Below are 19,182 nucleotides of genomic sequence, written 5' to 3' on the forward strand. Positions count from 1 at the left end.
GAGCTGGAAGGTTGCAGACAGTCTATCTAACTGGCTCCCTTTCCCTGCATTCGATGTTCTCATTGGTGCATTGTTGACCAATCTTTCTTTAAAGAAAAGTAAAAAATAACTGAATAAGCAACACAAAAATAGAGTGCAAAATTAAAAAGTCACAAAACAGAGGTATAACGAAAAATAAATATTTCTCCTATCAGGGTCTCATTCTGTCTATTTTTCTTACCCAGAGGCCAACACTGTTATCGGTTCCTTGTATCTCCTTCTGGAAATAAGCTGGGTATAAACAAATATATATATGTATTTACATTCCTTTATATTTCTGTGCTTATAGAATATTTAGACAAAGGGGAGCACACTGCACGTATTATTTTGCATCTTGCTTTTTTCATATCATCCTAAAGCTAGATGATCATTTCTGTATCAGTATCTTATGTCTGGTATCTTGTAGTTTTAATTAGCATTTCTATTGCTGTTAGTGACTTTTAACATCATTTTAAATAGGCTATAACCATTTTTTCTTTGTTTTTGTGAATTCTCCTTTGCCTCCTTTTCTATTGGAGTGTTGGACTTTTGCTTATTTTTTTACAGTTAAAAAAATTAGTCCTTGGTGTGTGATAGGAGTTTCAACACCCCACGATTTTGCACTTGTCTTTTTAACTGCATATAAAATTTTTTAAAAATTATATACTCACTTCAATCTTTTGGTTTTATAGTGTTGGGGTTTTGTATAACACTTAGAAATGCCTTCTCCACTTTGGTTATTTAAAAAAATATCTTTAATTTACTTGTTTTTCATTTGATGGTTTTTTTCTTCTACCCTCTGTCTCTCTCTTTATCTCTGTCATCATAGATTCACTGAAATTGTATTTTGGTAAAAGATGTAAGGTAGGGATCTACTTTGATATTTTCTTTTTTAAAAAATATTTTATTTATTTGTTTGAGAGAGAGAGAGAGTACGAGCAGGGAGGGGTGGAGGGAGAGGAGAGAATCCCAAGCAGGCTCCGTGCTCAGTGCAGAGCCCGATGCAGGGGCTCGATCTTAGGACCCTGAGATCATGGCCTGAGCTGAAATCAAGAGTTGGATGCTTAACCAACTGAGCCATCCAGGTGCCTCCCACTTTGATATTTTCTCGATCCACCCATCCAAATACTATTTATTGAGTAGTCCATCTTTTCCACACTGATTGGAAAAGCCACCTTTATTATATATTAAATTTCTTGATCCTTAATTACTTAAATATTTAATACTTAGGAATTCGTATCATTTTGGGGACCTTCTGTTCCACTCATGTGTCACTTCATGCACCATTTTCACCTGGTGCTTTCAATTACTGCACCTGTGTAATGTGCTTTGTTATCTGGTGAGCCTATTCCAATCTCATTAGTTCCTCTTTTTCTAAATTTTTCTGTCTTTTAGTGCTTTGTTTCCCCATGAACTTTGGAATGCACTTGTTCAGTTCTGAAAATAATATCCTGTTGATATTTTCATGGGGCTTGCTCTAAACTATTCATTTACGTTATGCATTGTAAACATGTTACTTCTCTTTCTTAGAACACTGCCTTTCCGTTTGTTGAAGTCTTGTTTTATGTTACCAGGAGCACTTAAAGTTTTCCTCTTGTAGACTGTGCATATTTTTTATAAGTTTATTTTCCTCGGTATTTTTTGCTTTCTCTAGCTAATGGAATTGTTATGTCATCTGATTGTATATGTGTGTGTACGTAGCCTCTTGATATCAGTATGTCAATTTTCTGCCAGTCCCTTTACTGAATTCTCCATTATTTGAATAAGTTTTAGGTGACTTTCTTTGAGTTCCTAGTTCAGTAATCATATAATCTGACAATGACCGTATTTTACCTTTTTCTTTCTAGTTTTTATTACTCTTACAGATTTTGCTGATTGTATTATCTGCTCCCTCTAGAAAAGTAAGTATTAATTAGCAGTGTTATGTTGAATGTCTTTCTCTTTTTCCTGACTTTAATGGGAATGCTTATATTTACAGTGTTCCCCATTAATTGTAATTTTGGCTTTGTTTGGGAAATATATTGTGTTAAAAAAGTATCCATCCCTCTTCTGAGAGTGTTCTTTTATTTTTAAAATGAGACTGGTTGTTAAATGTTTAATACCTTTTAGGAGCTATGGAAATCATCATGTGTTGTCTCCCTTTCTGTTTGCTGAGAAAATGTCTTAGATTTTTATCTTTTGTTCCATAATTTGGTGAAATATATAAATACATTTTTCAAACATGAAATCATGCTAGTGTTCCTGGAATAATATCCACTTAGTCATAGTTTGTGTGTTATATTTTTAGTGTTGTTGGAATCTAGAGATTAATAATTTATTAACGCTTTTTGCATCAATTTTCCTAAGTGAGATTATTTGAAAATTGTGTGGGTGGGTACATGTCTTTATTTGCATTGCCAGATTCCAGTATAAAAGTTATGCTTAAATCACCATAAAATAATTTGGAGGCCTTTCTTTTCCTTTGTTTCTTTTTGAAATAGTTTGAATACCACTTATATGATCTGTTCCTTAAATATGTGATAGAATTCCCCTGTGAAACTGCCTTGACTTGGTGCCTTTTTGGGAGGGGTGGAGGTGTTTCCTCTTTGACAACTTTTTATATTTCTCCTGTACTAATTAGACTAATTTGCTTTTATATCTCTTCTGTGGTTACTTTTGTTAATTGTATTTTAGGAAAGTCACCTATTTCGTGATTTGCATGGAGTTCAATAATTTCATACAATTATTTTCATTTCCTTTGTGTTTAGGGTTATTTCCATGTTATTACTGAAAGTTTTGTGGTTTTGTGCTTTATTTCTCTATGCCTCTTTTGATTAGTTTAACTCAGGTTTGTTATTTATTTAGAAGACAGCTCTTTCACTTATTTATGGGCTCTACCATTCTTCATTTTCTCTTTAAAATTGTCAATAATGTGGTTCTTCTGCTTTGCCCAGGTTTATTTTGTTGTGTTTCTAATTGTTTGAAGCTTGACTCTTAATTCACCTGTTTTCATTTCTGCTTTTTTATTAATGTCAATAAAAAAAGGCCAGATCCAATCAGAATAAGCCTCTTGGCAACAGGGACTGCGTCTGTTCACTTCGACGTTACCATAATGCCTATCACGTAGCAGGTGCTCAAGGACTGGTTTTGTAGGAATAGATAAATCCCCGTGGAATAATTACGAGATTTGTGGTGTGTTGCCTCCTAATGCTCTAGTTCTGCTCTGCTGTCTTTGGCCATTCTCTCTAGGTATCTGCCCATGTGGAGGCATAAGAAAATACTGACACGCTTCACACTACATTTTCGGAGTACGTGATCAGTGTCTTTATTTTTAAAGTCTACCAATACAATTTCCCCCAATCAAGTAAAACTAGGTAAAAAGATCTCTGTAAAGATTAGCCTGGGAGAAAACGTATCTGAGTAGAATCAGAATGTTAAGAGCTTATGGGTTAGCAGACATCATGCCCATGATTTTTGTGGGTTTGGCTTTTGTTGAAGCTGCAAAGCCCAACTGTAGAAGTAAAATGATTAAAACAGATGTGCTGCTGTTGGCGGGGAGGGTGTAGAGCCAGGGGAAGCCCAAAACCGTGCTGCTGGCTGCCTTCCTTCCTGATCTTATCCCATGTCTCATTTGAAAACCAATAGTTCAAAAACTCTCAATTTTCAGATGAGAACAAAAACAAAAAATGCAAAGAAGGCAAATGATTCATTCAAAGTTACTCAGTGAATTGGAGCCATCATGTGGGACTACAACTCCGGCCTTCTGTTTCTGAATCTTGTGGTATTTCCAGGCGCCCAGGAAGCTTCCCGTACCTTGCTTCACAGTGTGTTTTTGGATGGACCTGGTGTTTGATTACCTCCCGCGGCAGGCCCAACAGTCCTTGCTAAGGCACAGACTGCATATTTGCTGATCCCCGAGGGGAAAGCTGTGATTCAGACTTTGAGGTCTAAGAATTGCAGACTTAGTTTCTAGTCTCCCGATGAAACTGCTAATCTGGGTGCCAATGGTGTTTCTGCTACACGGACACCTGCCCACGCAGCATGATTAGAAATTATAATGATGACGGCGATGAGTCTTCCAGGACACCCACGTTCTTTGCAAGATATTTCTGCTAATCGTCTCTACCAGAATCAGTTGGAGAACTTTTTTTAGTTTTTTTTTTTTTTTTTTTAATTTCCCCCTTTCGAAGTCAAGTAAAAATACTAGTTTAATTCTGGTGCAGGGTAAAGATTGGTCCTCACCATTAGTGGTGTGTCATTTTTTGGGCATGGGATCCTAGAGCCTCGGGTGCATGGGGTGATGGAAGGCATCCTGGGCTAGATGTGAGGAGATTTGGATTCAGGTTGTGGCAGTACCCCAAATTTCCTGTGAACCCTTGGTAGAGATTACTTCCCTTCTTTGCACCTTTCCTTCCTCTTCTGTTCAATGGGCATCCAGTTCTGTCGTGTCTAATTTACTAGAGTTCTGGGAGTCGAAAGAGGTCATGAATAAGGAAATGCTTAATTAACTTCACCCTTTAAATTGAGAGGGTTGTTATTCAAGATCTTTTGCACTGTTGGCATCTTAGCTTCTTAGGGTTTTATGGAGTATACTGCAGTCAAACAGTGTAGGTGTGAGAGCTGGGAAGGTAGTTCCGATAAAGGACCAGAATCGTGCCTGAAATGTTATTGTATATGGGCTCTACCTCGAACCAGGAAAAATGCTGCCATGAGGGGATGGGACACAGGGGAAAAGGGAGGATCCCAGGAACTGGGAATCTCAATGGAGAAGTAAGAGCCAAAATTAGAGGTGGGAGAGTTGGAGGCTAGAGTCTGGTAGTGTGACAGTGCGGTCATGGCGTAGCAGTGACAAGAGCATCAGAAAAATGCTGGCACTGGCTTTGGACCCTGTGTATCTGGAGTGTAGGGGGTCAGAAGTGTGCAGATAGAGAGGCTGCAGGGGCACCCGGGTCCTCACAGAAGGGCCGTGTCCAAGAAAGCCTACCAGATGCCCTCCGAGAAAGAGGGAAGCAGTTCAAAGCTCTCTAGGGCCAGGAAGAACCTTGCATTTTTTGTCTCTGCATTCTGTTATTTAGCAGGGTACTTGGTTCACAGTACTTGCCTTTTTTTTTTTTTTTTTAGTTGTTTTTGGCCCTGCTTTTTAATGTAAAGTCTGAATGTCTGAAGGAATATTTAAGGAATTTAAGAGGGGTTCTGATAAGAAAGAGCCAAGTTGGGTAATTCTGTTTCTCTTTCTGGTTCGCTGTTTCCTCATCCAAAAAATGTTGATGCCCATGTCTTGGCTTCTGTAACCTGCACTACCTTTGTTGAAGGGCAAACATTTTTCTAAAAGTAGGATGAGAAAAAATACTCGGCGAATATGTTCGTATTTTTGTTATAGCGTTGAGGGCTCAGGAAGGAGTAAAATGTTTTTAAAGGACCTTTTCCTTTAGCAGACAGAGGACTTCAGCTTGTAAACTGGGCTCAGATAACTTTAGCTTTTATTCTTGCTTGTCCGTCTGTCTGTCCATCCATCCATCCATCCATCCATCCATCCATCCATCCATCCACCTACCCACCCACATATCTATCTATGCAAGATAATAGAATTTAATTTTTCTTATTTTTTGATCTTTGATTGGTTTGCTGAATCAAGTAAACTGAGTTGAAGAAAAACTTGACTTAGGAATTTGGGGAGGAAAAAAAGTATCTTGATTTTTTTGAAAATAATTTTTCCCAGGCTAGGTTATATAGTTTCACTGACATGTGGGACGGGAACTAAAAGGTCTGGACACACTGAATCTCTGAAAACCCTCTGAATGTGTCGGCTGAACTTTTTTTCTTCTCAGCACAGATGGAGAAGAAGCCCCCCTTTTTTTCCCTTTCAGTAACGTAGAGCCAATATAATATCTGAGACTTCCAACCGTGATTTGGGGAGATGATTCTCTAGCTATTGCTGGTCCGAATATAAAATAAAAATTTTTTAAATTAGCAAAAACGTGAATTTTTCAATTATAATTTCTTTTTTGGCAACGTTGGCCTTTCTCATTCTATTCCTTTATTTATAATTTAAAAAATATCTTTAATTCGCTAATTCCTAGCTTCCAGTGAACCTTTTAACTAATCAAATGCATTTGAACTACTTTTTAATTTATTATAAGAACAATACAAAGCGAGAAGTCATTTTATGTAATGTCTTTTCTTGTTGTTCAGTGTTGTCAGCTCTTTTTTCCTGACAGAGTTTTGGTTTGGCTGGAAGCAGCCTTAGGGTATTCATCCCAGGTAATGTTTACCATGTTGCTGTTGGTGAGTTACAAAAATAGTCACTAGCGATAGTAACTGGTAACAGAGTCCCTGTGTGCCTTCCCCTAGCTTCCCGAATAGTAGTATCCTACATAAGCAAATACACCTGTCAAAGCCAAGAGATTATGGTTGGTACGACGAAGTGAATTAAACTGCAGGTGCATTAGAATTTCTCCAGTTTCTCCATTAATGCCCTTTGTCTCTTCCATGGTCCAGTTCAGGATACTTCTCTGCATGTATTCATTGTGTCCTTTTGGTTTCCTATCTGTAACTGTTGCTCAACCTTTTCTCGTTTTTCATGACCTTGATACTTTCTAAGTGTACTGGGCTGGTATTTTGTAGAATGTCCCCCAGTTTGAGTTTATCTGATGTTTTCTCATGATTAGAGTGGGGTTGTGGATTCTGGGGAAGATCACCATACAGGCGAAGTGCCCTTCTTCTGGATTCCTATCAGGAAGTACATGATATTAACCTGAGATGACCTGTTACAGAGATGTTCACCTTCCTGGTGATCAGTTTTGTTTTGTTAGGTTTTAACTAACGACCATTTGTCTGAGACTATTAACACTCTGACACTCTTGCAAATTAGTGCTGACAATCGCTGACTGGTCTTCAAACTACTAGCTTCATTGCAACGGAGGGCCAACACTCTCAAAGCAGGCAGCACCCACAGCTCAATTAGGAAATGTGGTGTGGACCCGAGGCCTGTGTTTGGGTTTGCCAGTCTGTCCTTCTGTGTTAACCCTGGGGCCTCCCTGAGGGGAGACCTGAGCTACAATGCTGGCTTAGTGTATTCTTACCCAGTGAACAGCACAGGCATCAGGGCCTGCTTTAGAAATCAAATCTCCAACAGAAAGGGGAACACTAAGGGAAGCAGGAGGAAGTGAGAGGTGGACCTCGCCTATATCCCTCCTAATGACTTCTGGAGATGATCCTTCCCTTGATTAATATGGTGTCATGGATGCCAGCCATTTACTAGTCAGATAGAAGCACCCCTTCTCCTGTCATGAAGGAAGAAATATGAAGAGTGATGGAGGGAGAGCTCTTTATCATTTGATGAGGGAACAGAATCTTCCATATCCACAGACCAAAAGTAGCTTCCCAGTGGGTGGAGTGGCTAAGTTGCCATTTTGTTGGTGGTGATCGTTGGTCTTGTTTGGTTCTCTTCATCTTCACGTACACACACATTTGCTAACAGTGGTGTCCCGCAATCTCTTGATCGTGAGATTTAAGATTGAGGAAAATCATTGGCAATATTGGGTGGGTGGGGTCTGCCTGTGGGAATCTGTGTATCTTGATGTCTATTGTAAAACTTGTCTCTCTGTCTCCACCAAATGTTTTGCTTTGTTCACTTACTGGGAGGTGAAGTTTAGGAGACGTTGGGGACGTGTTATCCCGTGTGATGGCTGGTAGCCACATGTGACCACTGAGCCCTTGAAATGTGTCCACTGCAACAAGTTAAAAGGATAATATTTTATATATGTTTGTGAAATAAATCTTTTTCTTTTCTTTTCTTTATTTTTCTTTTCTATTCCTACTGGAACATTTAAAATTGTGTATGTGGCTCACATTTTATTTCTATTGGATGGTGGTTTGAGCCTGGGAAGAATATGGAACACAGTAAATTGACCTTGTGTTCTTCCCTGAGTTCTAATAATGTTGGCATTAAAAGGAAAAGCTTCAACAGTCATAATTTTCATTAAAAAAATCTGATTCAGAAGAATTGGCTCATTTTACATTATTGCTTGGACTGGAGAAGAATCTGACATTTGGTATTTTCATAATTGAGAACATAACTTGCTGACTTAAAAAAAAAATCACAACATTTTGTGCTTGGCCTTAGGTACCAGACTTGGAGCTCTTTGAAAATAGGGATTGTGTCCTTTTCTCTTTCTACCATCCTTTCCCCCAAAAACCACATATTAACTAGCACATAGAAGGTGGTTAGCTGGCATTCGTTGAGAAACAAAATAACTTTTAAAAAAGAGAAAACCTTACAAAGCTACCCTGTATTTATGGTTGGAGGAGAGAAATATCTACCTTTATAAGGCAACCCTTTTTCTGAAGTCAGCCACCAGAATTAAAGAACATTGATCCGAGTGTTTATTTACTTCTTGATTTGATTACCATTCTCATCAGGTGTCCCCGTCAGCTCTGCTTATGATAAAGAATCTTTTCAAAATGCTTAACCTCATCACCCCTCTGGGGAAGGGGAGACGGAGAAGGATGCTGCTTACACATATTAATCCTCACCTTGTTCAGATGGTGTATCCACGGCCCTGAAGCTTGGGTTCTTCTTCTTTTCCCTCCTGTTTGATCCTTTCTAGCATCTACCAATACAATGGAGGGTATGGGAATAATAATGAGAGATGAGTTTAAGCTTGGACTATATTAACTTTTCTTTTCCTTTCTTCTTTGTTTGTTTGTTTGTTTGTTTTATTCTACTTCATAATGAGTCAGAGCCTGTGTGAACCTGGGACTTACAGTCTTCCATTATAGGCACTCCCCTGATTCTTTCTTCTTTGGTGCAAGCCCTGGGGCTGGGTGAGGGGACAGTCTTTGTTAGATGTTATTTGGTCAGAACCCTGTGCTGAGAAATTCAAGAGCTTCCATGATTCCATGTTAGGCATGGTGCAGAATCTGATTCCTGAATCCAGCTGTAGCAATACCATGTCGCCTTGGTCAGGGGCAAGCCTTATAGAGTCTACGCTGGCTTTGTTGCTCATGACTCCTACAAAAGACCTCTTGAAAGAGCACTTTTGGTTATAGACAGCCCTATTTCTAAGAAATATTTGAAGCTTTCATTCTTCTGCAGAACAACATGGAGGATCACAGGTTCTCTTGGAGGCGTGCACAGGACAGCTGTAATGAGTGGAGAAAGGATTGGCCTTGAAGTCAGAAGGCCCGTTTTTACTTTCTGGCTCTCTTATTTTCTGCTTGTTGGATTCTAGACAGATAACATGTCATCTCTGAGCATTAATTTCTTCATCTCTCCAAATCGGATAATACCTGCTTCCCGGGGTTGTCATACGTTAGTGTAAAGGGAGTGCCTATTTTAGGGACCAATACTTAGGCTTTATAAACACTAAATGAGTTGGTTTTTTCACACATGTCTTGTGATTTTGCTGGTGATAGACCAATAGCCATCTTCTGTCTTCATTTTGGAGGTGGAGAGGAGGGCACTGGGTAACTGTGTGGTAAATTCCACTTTAATTCTAGCTTTGAGAAAAAGAGCAGGGAGAATGTGGTAAGCAATTGCTTCTAAAAAGCTCGGACTAAAAGCCCTTGATGGATTTGTGCTGGCTTCCCGGCAGACTCATCTCTGCACTGCCCGCATAGCACAATTAATAGTTATTACTCAAGAAGGAACAAATAAAAAAAAGCGAGAGCAGGCATAAAAACATCCTTTCATCTTCCTGACGATGGTCCCCTTTGTCAGGTCTGTGGAGCCATACCTGTGAATCATCCTGGGAAAGCACAGTGTGGGTGATTAGAAGGAAGATCTTGTGGCTCATTTCTTACCCACTTCCTGGGCTGGGGAAATGTCTCAGCTCATCTTTCTTATCTACTGATGTCTTGTCAATATCCACTACCGTTCCCCATGCATCTTCACAAACAAGGGCCTCTTTCTCACTCCAAACCATCACTGGGTAGAGAGCCGGTTACTCTCTGTGCAGACAAAGTTGTAAAGCAAAAGCAGAATAAAGCTGGGAAGAGACGGATGGGGCCATGGAAGAGCACTGGAGTAAGGGTACAGAACAGAGTCTGAGCAGGAGTGTAAAAACACTCAAGCTACGTTTGTGTTATGAAGCTATGACATGAGTCACGGTTCTGCCACAGATCGGCCACTTGACCTTGCGTACTTCGCTCTTAAGCTCCTAGAGTCCATGAATCAACTTTTGCCACTTGTAGTCTTGAAGGTTAGTCAGAGCCCAAGGAAACCCTGACTTTGAGGATGGATGCCCTACGTGGGCATCTGAATCTCCCATAGACTCAACCTCTTAGGCAAAATGGAGGTGAAGGGAACAGATTTTATGGTTGGTTCCTGTGTTTGAATCCAGCTGAAGCAGGAGTGACTCTGGGTGAGCTACACAGTGTCTCTGAGTTTCACTCTTGTCATCTGTGAGATAGGAATAGGGTTGTTGTCGTACTGGAGATCATGCACGCTGTAATGCACCTGGCACCAAGTAAGCCAGGTCAATAAAAGATCGGTATCGTTGTTGTTATTGTTCTTATTATTATCTGTCACCGCAATCATTTTCTTGGCCCTGTCTCATAGGGATAGACTGTGGCCACAGGCAGTACTCATTGTGAAAGCTGTTTGCACTAGATAGATGGAAACTATCTGCACAGTGAATAATGCAATTAAAGAAAGCTCAAGATCAATTCCATCATCATCGTTTTTATTTTCACTCAGGGGTTATTTGTTGTCAAGTCTTGGATTGTATCTTTTTTTGCTACCTCTCTGGGATTTTCCCCTTCTTCTCTATTTCCACCTATTATTCCTCTAAGCCGAGCTCTCACTGGCTCCTGTTGCATTGGTGTTCCTGCCTCCAGGCTCTCCTAGTTCTAAAGTGTGGTTCCTGGGCCTGTGGCACCCCCAACAAGCCTCCCCGCTTGCTGGAAATACAGCATCTCGAGTGCCCCCCAGACCTGCTGAATCATGGGGCATGTTCACCACCATGCCGTAGGGCCTCCGTCCACCTCATTCGCTCAGAGTACATGCTTAGCCAGCGTGTGTGCATTCTGCCTTTGGACTGTTTGCTGTTTCTGGTTGCTTTAAGACCTTTTTTTGCAAGAGGGGGTCGAGAGGGTAAGCATGGGGCTGTGGAAAGGCACTAGAATAGGGGAATAGTGACTCAGTCCAAGTCACCATCCCTTACGCTATGACAATAGAGTCTCTGAAATGGTCTCTATACTTTTATGATTTCCCTTTGTTTCTCTTCTCCATGTGGTGACATGGGGAGATCTTCTAAAGTTAATTGGATCACATCTCACCCTGCCATGCAGTGGCTTCCATGGCATCTAGAAGCATTCAGAAGACCTTCTTATGGCCTGCAAAGGCATGGTGAGGTGGACTTCCTTATCTCCCACTCCACAGTCACTTTACTCAGTAAGGTAAGGACCTTACTGACTTCCCTCTTGTCCTGTGTATAAGCCAGTTTTGGTCCCCCCTGACCTTCTTCTGATTCTGTATATGGTTGGTTTGGACTCTTCATTCTAGGCTCAATACAGATGTCATGTCCTCGGAGAGGTATTCCTTAGCCTGTAGCTAAAGGAGCACACCTCTCCACTACCCATTTCTTTCTCCCTTTATCTTGTTTTATGTTCTGTATAACACTTAAGGGTCTCTGGAAGCATGGCTACCATGCCTTTGCTTTCTTTTTGTACGTTGCAAACTCTTTGGGCAAGAGCTATCGTAGTTATAACAATGATGGGGATGATTTGCTGAGTGCTCACTACGTGTTAGGCACTGTACAGAGTGCACGCTAATGGACCAGTTCATTTGGATTATTTCATTCTCTTTAATGGATTCTTTGTTTCTATCTTGGTCTTCCCTTCGTCTTAGGATGTCAGCTCCCAAAATATGGGGACGGTATCTATTTGTTCACACTCTGTTACCAGCCTGTAGAAGGTTACCCCAGCATAGGCATAGGGTGGTGCTCAGGAAATGGTTGTTTCGGAGATGTATGGACCCCTGAAGGTTATCACTGGGGAATGAGCCTACATGGAAGAAAAGAGAAAGAATCCCTCATTCCCCATTCTAGGAGAAAATAGCCTTAAGTTCATCTTTATCTTTAGTCTCAAGACAGGGAACAGGCGTTGGAATCTGAGTTGGGATTTGCTGTCGCAACCTTGGGTACAGAAGTAGATTCTGACAGTCTGGGAGAGGGGTTTTCGAACGGCACCTTAATGGGAACAAGTCCTTGCCAAAGCTTTAAGTTTGGTGCGTAGCGTGGTTGGAAATACAGGGCCTATGACTTTTACGTTCTTTGCGCGCACGCTGTCGGTGTGCGTATGTGAGCCTTTTATTATTATGGGCTCAGCCGGCAGTAACCATGGTGAGTAGACCTATCACACAGCATTTTTTCTGAGTCAGTTTAAAATGCTGACAATTAAATATACCGTACTCTTTTAAGCGATCCATCAGTCTCCCTTGTTGTCATGGTGACCAGAGTATATTTAGAAATGTGACAAGTACACTGAGTTCAATTGCACTTTTGCCAAAACATAGTTTTGCAGCTAAAATTGAATTTCCTGATTGAAGATCCAAGTGCTGTTAAGGGGGCATAATCGTTTCTATACATTATTCTGGAAGCATAACTTACATCATTCTATTAAATCAGCAGTTAAAGTCTTATCAGGCTAGTAAGATACTGACACTTGAGTGGTTGTATGTAGAGTTGATGAAGTAAAATAAAGGCGCTATCATGTTTTTTCCTTTAAAAATGAAATTGGGCCTCACCAATATAACTAGTGTAATGATTAATTCCCTTATATCTTTATAAAGAAATTGTAGGTAAGCGTGCATGTATCTGTTCCTCCAGATTATATTTTTAATTGAAAGAAATTTATTAAGCACCTCCTCTCTCCTACATGCAATCTATTCTTAGCAGTATGAGGGCATCTCTTTTTCTTTTGGTTTGACCTCGGATTGACAAGCATCCTTATTTTTCCCCAGCCTTGTTCCTGCTGGGTTTTACATGGGGTAAAGAGATGAAATGAACATGACTTTTTGCCGGGGGCGGGGGGAAGGGAAAGTGAAAGTCCCCTCTCTTGTCTGATCAGGAGCTAGGTTCCGCTTCTCACTCCCTGTCCTTTGACCTGTCGCCCCAATGCTAGGAGAATGATGTTGGGGATGCACTCCTTGCTCCTTCCCCCACAAGAGCTTGAGGAACTTATGCAGTGCCTGGTCGTTCTTACAACCCTGTTTCCATTGCTGGCCAAAGACAGATTGTTTTCACTTTGGGGGTGAGAAGTAAGGACTCCTAGGTACTTTTACCTCTGAATTTTCATGGAGCTGAAGGTGTCAGCAAGTGAGATAGATTTTGAGTCCCTTATACTGTATGGTTAAATTGTTTCTCTTTCTTTCATGTACATTGCAAACAATAAGAGACATCCTAGCTGTGATAACAATGGGTGAGATTTCGGAGTTTTTACTATATGCTAGGCATTGTGTGTAGTAGGGTTGGATACATTTATTTATTTATTTGAGGGTGAGAGAGAGAGAGTGAGAGAGCGTGAGCATAGCAGAGGGAGAGGGAGAAGCAGACTCTCTGTTGATCGGGACGCTGACATGGGGCTCGATCCCAGGACCCTGGGATCATGACCTGAGCCGAAGGCAAATGCCTAACGGCTGAGCCACCCAGGTGCCCCTGTAGTAAGGATTTAATGGATCATTTCGGTGCAACTACACAGTAAACCTTGTGATGTAGCTCTATTGCCATTCTTACTTCGTTTTAAAGAAACAGATGTAGAGAGATTTTGTCTTTTGACCAAGAGTGTACCCCAAAGAGTAGTGAAGTGTGGATTCTGATCTAAGTGCCCTATTAACCAGTGCTGCCCCATGGAAGGCACATAGTAAACATTTGTTCTGAACAAATGGCCTACTCCATGGTGAGGTTGTACAGAACTTCAGTGTTTCCAAATGTTCCGGGCGTGGCCACTACATAACGGTAAACAGGTAGCAGGGTCTGAAGGCGTTGCTGAGCTGCTCTGTCTTCGCTGATGGTTTCGAAGCAAAGGAGATTGGGACTGGGCAGGCAGGGAGCATACATGAGTCCCATCCAAGTGCTGTGGTTTGGTCTCAGGACCTGTTTACGTTCTTCAACATGAGCTTTTGTTTATGTGGGTGTAGCTGACGATACTCATCTTAGAAATTAAAACAGAAATAAAAAAGATTTTAAAGAAAAATGTTTGTATGAAAGTAAATGCATTGTCCCAAAAAAAATAGTTAGAAAAATGTCAATTTGTCACTACATACGCTTTGATTAAAATTTATGAAGAAAATCCAGAAAGAATTTATAAAGGATTGGGAAAAGAAGTAGAAAAGATGTAATTATGGATTTCCTTTTTTAATACTACACCAAAACTTGACAAGTCGTGGTTCCCTAATGTGAGATCTGAAATTGTATCAATCAACTTCTTTATACTCTGTTATATTAAAATTCGTTGGTCTAATATTCACTTTGGATGGATCTCCACCCCGTGTAACACCACAGATTGGTCATTTGGAAATACTGGCTCACTGAGTTATGTGTATCTTCCAAATGTTGACAAGTTTCATTCTGTAACAACAACAAAAAAATCACATTCATTAATATCACCACTGATTTCATCAAAAAGGTATTTTATTATTATTATATTATATTATATTATATTTATAATTATCATATATTATATTATTATAAAATTATTAGGAATATGTCAAGTATACAATAATAGTAGATGCAAGGTTTTTGACATTCAAACTTTCACTTTATTTTTTTATTTTTTATTTATTTTTATTTTTTTAAAAGATTTTATTTATTTATTTGACAGAGAGAGAGACAGCCAGTGGGAGAGGGAACACAAGCAGGGGGAGTGGGAGAGGAAGAAGCAGGCTCTCAGCGGAGGAGCCTGATGTGGGGCTTGATCCCAGAACGCCGGGATCATGCCCTGAGCCGAAGGCAGATGCTTAATGACTGAGCCACCCAGGCACCCCATCAAATTTTCACTTTAAAACTGATTTTTATCATTGGCAACAAATTCTGTTAATTGTTTTCCTTGAAATGATGGATTCTCTTGGTTTATTTTTGAGACAGTATCTGGTAACACCAAGTCTGAATGACCACAGTTTGTCAGTCATTCTTTCCAATAAAAATGGTGTTCCGTGCAAAGTGCTGTTAGTTTAGCTCTCGATTCAGACAATCACACAAGTGCGTTTCTTGGCGATGACCATGGTAGTTTGGGATTCGGCAGAAGCTCTTTGTTTTTGTTTTTGTGTGTGGCCAAGAACAATTTATTTATAATTTAGTAATGACTGTGACATTTACAGCGATAATGTGGGAGACATTTTAGTTAGAGTGTAAGCATGTCATTTGTTGGGTTCTCAAGTGCTCCAAAGGTGGTTTGATACATTCTTGTTTGGAGGTAACAGTCTACTTTGTGATCAGACACCACACAAGGATCACACATTTAGCAGAAGGTCTTTGTTTCTACTTTCTGTTTTGTCTCGTGTAATATTAAAAAGATGTGTGCTCAAGGATTGAATTTAATAAAATTAATCACTGTCAGTGCATGGAGGGGAGTTGTAAATGAAACTAGCCCCTTCTACCCCTTCCTGTGGGGACCTGGTGGTGAAAAGCACAACGACTCTCAGTGTATTTGGTGCCACTGCTTGATTCGTGTTAAGACTGGCCATTTCTACCCACTTTTGATTGCTTTTGCACCATTGGTGCTGGTATCAGTACTGTGAAAAACACTCCCCATGGACACTGAGAACCACTGATCTAATGTGTCCTTTGTTTTTTAGGTGAGCAGAGCTGAAAGGGGCCTCACCAGGACCACAGCACTGGGTAGTGGCAGAGCTTGGACAAGAACCAGCCATTAGTGAATTCCTCTTCTTTTGATTTCCTGTGCCAGTTTCAGGAATCTCCAGGTAGATGTTTCTGAACTTCTTTTGTGAATATGGGATGCCAAATATATATATAAGTATTGAATTCATTTGGAAGATTTCCTTTTTTTTTTTTTTTTTTTTTTTTTTGCTTATGAAGCCCTTGTTGTATTTTCCCCACTCTGTGCTCACCCCCGCACCACAGACCTCTGTCCCGCTTTCCCATAGTGACCACTGCTGCTCTTTAAACAGAACAGGTTTTGTCTTTGCCAAGACCCGAGAGAAGTTGAAGGAGCGGTTCGGTGCTTGTTCATTTTCTGGTTTAGAATTCCAGCTTGGTGGGGGAAAAAAGACTCAGGGAGTTTGAGCTGAAGTAGCCACTTCCTTCTTCACCTGGATTAGCTCAGAGTCCCAGGAAAAGTAACTGCACACGCACCCATTCTCTTTTCTGTCACAGTGGATTCATCTCGCTGGACGACCCCCACCTCCCTCTTCTCTTTTAAAATCCTCTCCTTCCCTTTTTTCTTTCCTATGGGAGGGAGGTCGTCCAATAAAAATTACCCTTTGCCTCTGCTTTTGCTGATGATAATATTTTATGTGATCTGTTTTATTCAGTAAAAACTGGTCAGACTGACCTAGTGATGGTGGATGCTGGGAAAGGCCATAAGCACTGGACCCAGATATCACGTTTCCTCTTCAGCACCCCTCTCCTATTTACAGTAGATTTTGGGGGGTCGGGTTGAGACAGGTTGCAGTGTATGAAAATGAGTGAATCTGGCTGACCATAAAAGGTGGGCTAGTACACTCTCAAATGGATTCTTCTCTCATTTTCCAATACATTGAGTGTTCTTTTGTGAGATCTCCTTTGTTCTGATTTCTCATTCAACATTTTATTGCTCTTTCCCATCTGTGAGCTGCTTTTTTGCCTTTTTTTTTTTTTTTAACTTTGTTTTCTAACATTCTTCTGTTTCTTCCTCCATGTTTGTCTTGGTTACCCGGAAGTGAGCTCTGATTTGACCTTTGGTCACCCCTGTGAATCAGCTTTTCCCTAAACTTAGGCCTTCGATGACTTCCTTTTCTTTGCATAAAACGGATGCTTTGTACCCTTGGTTCCCTGTGAACCATTTAAGTTTTTCTCTTTCTTTCTGAGACTTCTGGTTATGGCTCTGTTTAGCCATTTATTAGGCTCACATACTGCGTACCAGCAGTTCTGTTTTAACTCTTTAAAATGTGTTTTCTGCCTGTCTGAACTTCTTGAGCATGGGGACTGTCTCATGGGTAGCGTATCGTAACCACTCCGTGGATGTCCTGAACGGATGCTATTTTTACCCAGGGGTCTCTTCTTCAAAGGCCGTTCTTCAGACTTGTATCTGGAGATCTGAGCTGTTGTTTACCTCTCAGTATTGGGCAGCGAAATCTCTGAAACACAGAGCTGCAGTGGCCCATCTTTTAATGCTGACTCCCTCCCACTGCCAGGATGCTACGCATGCCTTCCCTGACAAATGGCCATTGAGTCTCTACTCGGGCATTTCCAATTCTTTGTGAGGCAATTTGTTCTGCTGCTAGACAGCTTCATGTTTAATGTTCTCCTTTGCATTGTTCTGAAACTGGAGTTTTCACTGTTGCAACCCTAGAAGTTCTAGCATTGCATATTTTGCAAACGTGTGACATGTCTTATACATGACCAGTCCTCACATTCTCAAGGGTAGCTTTAATTCCTCCATACCCTTCACTTCCTGCTACCTCTCTCTCAGGACTTAAACAGGTTTGCATACTTATATTTTTTATCCACACCCCGCGCCCCAAGGTCCACATCACTTTCTCGATTTCTGCCATGCCTTCCATGTCTAAAGTTCTCCTTCAAGCCCACTTCGTTGTTAGATACTGGAAACAGTATGAGTCTGTGGGTGTGAAAGCTGGGATATGCATAGGGAGTACAGTCAGCGATGTTGTAATAGCATTGTACAGTGACAGGTGGTAGCTACACTTGTGGTGAGCGTAGCAAGAGTTGTTAGGTCACCACGTATATCTGTGGAACACTCGTGTACTTGGAACTAATGTAACACTGTGTATCAACTATACTTCAGTAATTAAAGAAGAATAGCTAGGATCTAAATTCTAGTACCATAACTTACTAGGTGGGGGAACTCAGATTACTTAATTGTTCTGAGCTTTGGTTTATTCAGATGCAAAATATATATAATAATGACTTCTAAGAATATTTTTAAGGATTGAAGTATGTAAAATGCTTAGCTCAGTTACAGAAACATAGTGTATTTAACAAATGTTACTTTTTGCTTGATTAACTCTTTTTGTCTTTAATCTTTCCAATAATTTCGTTTTTAAAAATTTTAATTCTAGTATAGTTAATATACAGGTAACATACAGCGTTACATTAGTTTCAGGGGCACAATATACTGATTCAACAATTCCACACATCACTCGGTGCTCTTCGTGGTTAAGTGTACTCTTAATCCCCACCACCTGTTTCACCCATCCCCTCACCCACCTCCCCTCTGGTAACCATTAGTTTGTGCTCTATAGTTAAGAGTCTGTTTCTTGGTTTGTCTCTTTTTTCTTTGTTCATTTGATTTATTTCTTAAATTTCACATATAAGTGAAATCATATATTTGTCTTTCTCTGACTTATTTCACTTTAATGTAATACTCTCTAGCTACTTCCATTCCGTTGCAAATGGCAAGATTTCATTTTTTGTATGGATGACTAATATTCCATTGTATGTGTACATACGTACGTACATGTGTATGTACATGACACATATATATGTATATATGTCAGGGAAGGCGTGTGTAACATCCTGGCGTTTGGAGGGAGTCGGCATGAAAAGATGGGCCACTGCAGCTCTGTGTTTCAGAGATTAAGTTGCCCAATATTGAGAGAGAAACAACAACTCAGATCTCCAGATACATATGTATATATGTGCACCACCTCTTCTTTATCTGTTCGTCTGTCGATGGACATTTGGGCTGCTCCCATAATTTGTCTGTTATAAATAATATTGAAGTAAACATGGGGGGCATATATCTTTTTGAATTAGTGTTCTGTATTTTTTGGGTAAATACCCAGTGGACTTAATGGATCATATGGTAGTTGTATTTTTAATTTTTTGAGGAATCTCCTTTCTGTTTTCCACGGTGGCTGTATCAGTTTGCATTCCCACCAACAGTACAAGATGGTTCCTATTTCTCCACATCCTTCCTATCACTTCCTGTTTCTTGTGTTTTTGATTTTAGTCATTCTGACAGGTGATGTGATACCTCATTGTAGTTTTGATTTGCATTTCCCTA

General features: G+C 40.3%; 1 protein-coding gene across 26 annotated transcripts in view; it reads left to right on the forward strand.

Annotated features, from left to right (window-relative positions):
- LPP (LIM domain containing preferred translocation partner in lipoma) overlaps positions 1-19,182 on the forward strand; it is a 639,448-nt gene that overhangs the window by 138,061 nt on the left and 482,205 nt on the right. For 21 of the 26 annotated variants that reach the window (XM_045811268.2, XM_087861490.1, XM_087861502.1 and 18 more), the window contains one exon: positions 15,794-15,919. The exons of 4 other annotated variants lie outside the window; for them this stretch is intronic. The gene's annotated coding sequence lies outside the window, so the exon portion shown is untranslated. Of the gene's footprint in view, positions 1-15,793; positions 15,920-19,182 lie in introns of those variants that run through there. One more of the 26 variants, XM_087861511.1, reaches the window with a different exon arrangement.

The sequence above is a fragment of the Ursus americanus genome, chromosome 4 (assembly GCF_024610735.1).
Source record: "Ursus americanus isolate L20-20 chromosome 4, mUrsAme1.1.p, whole genome shotgun sequence".
Lineage (NCBI taxonomy): Eukaryota > Metazoa > Chordata > Mammalia > Carnivora > Ursidae > Ursus > Ursus americanus.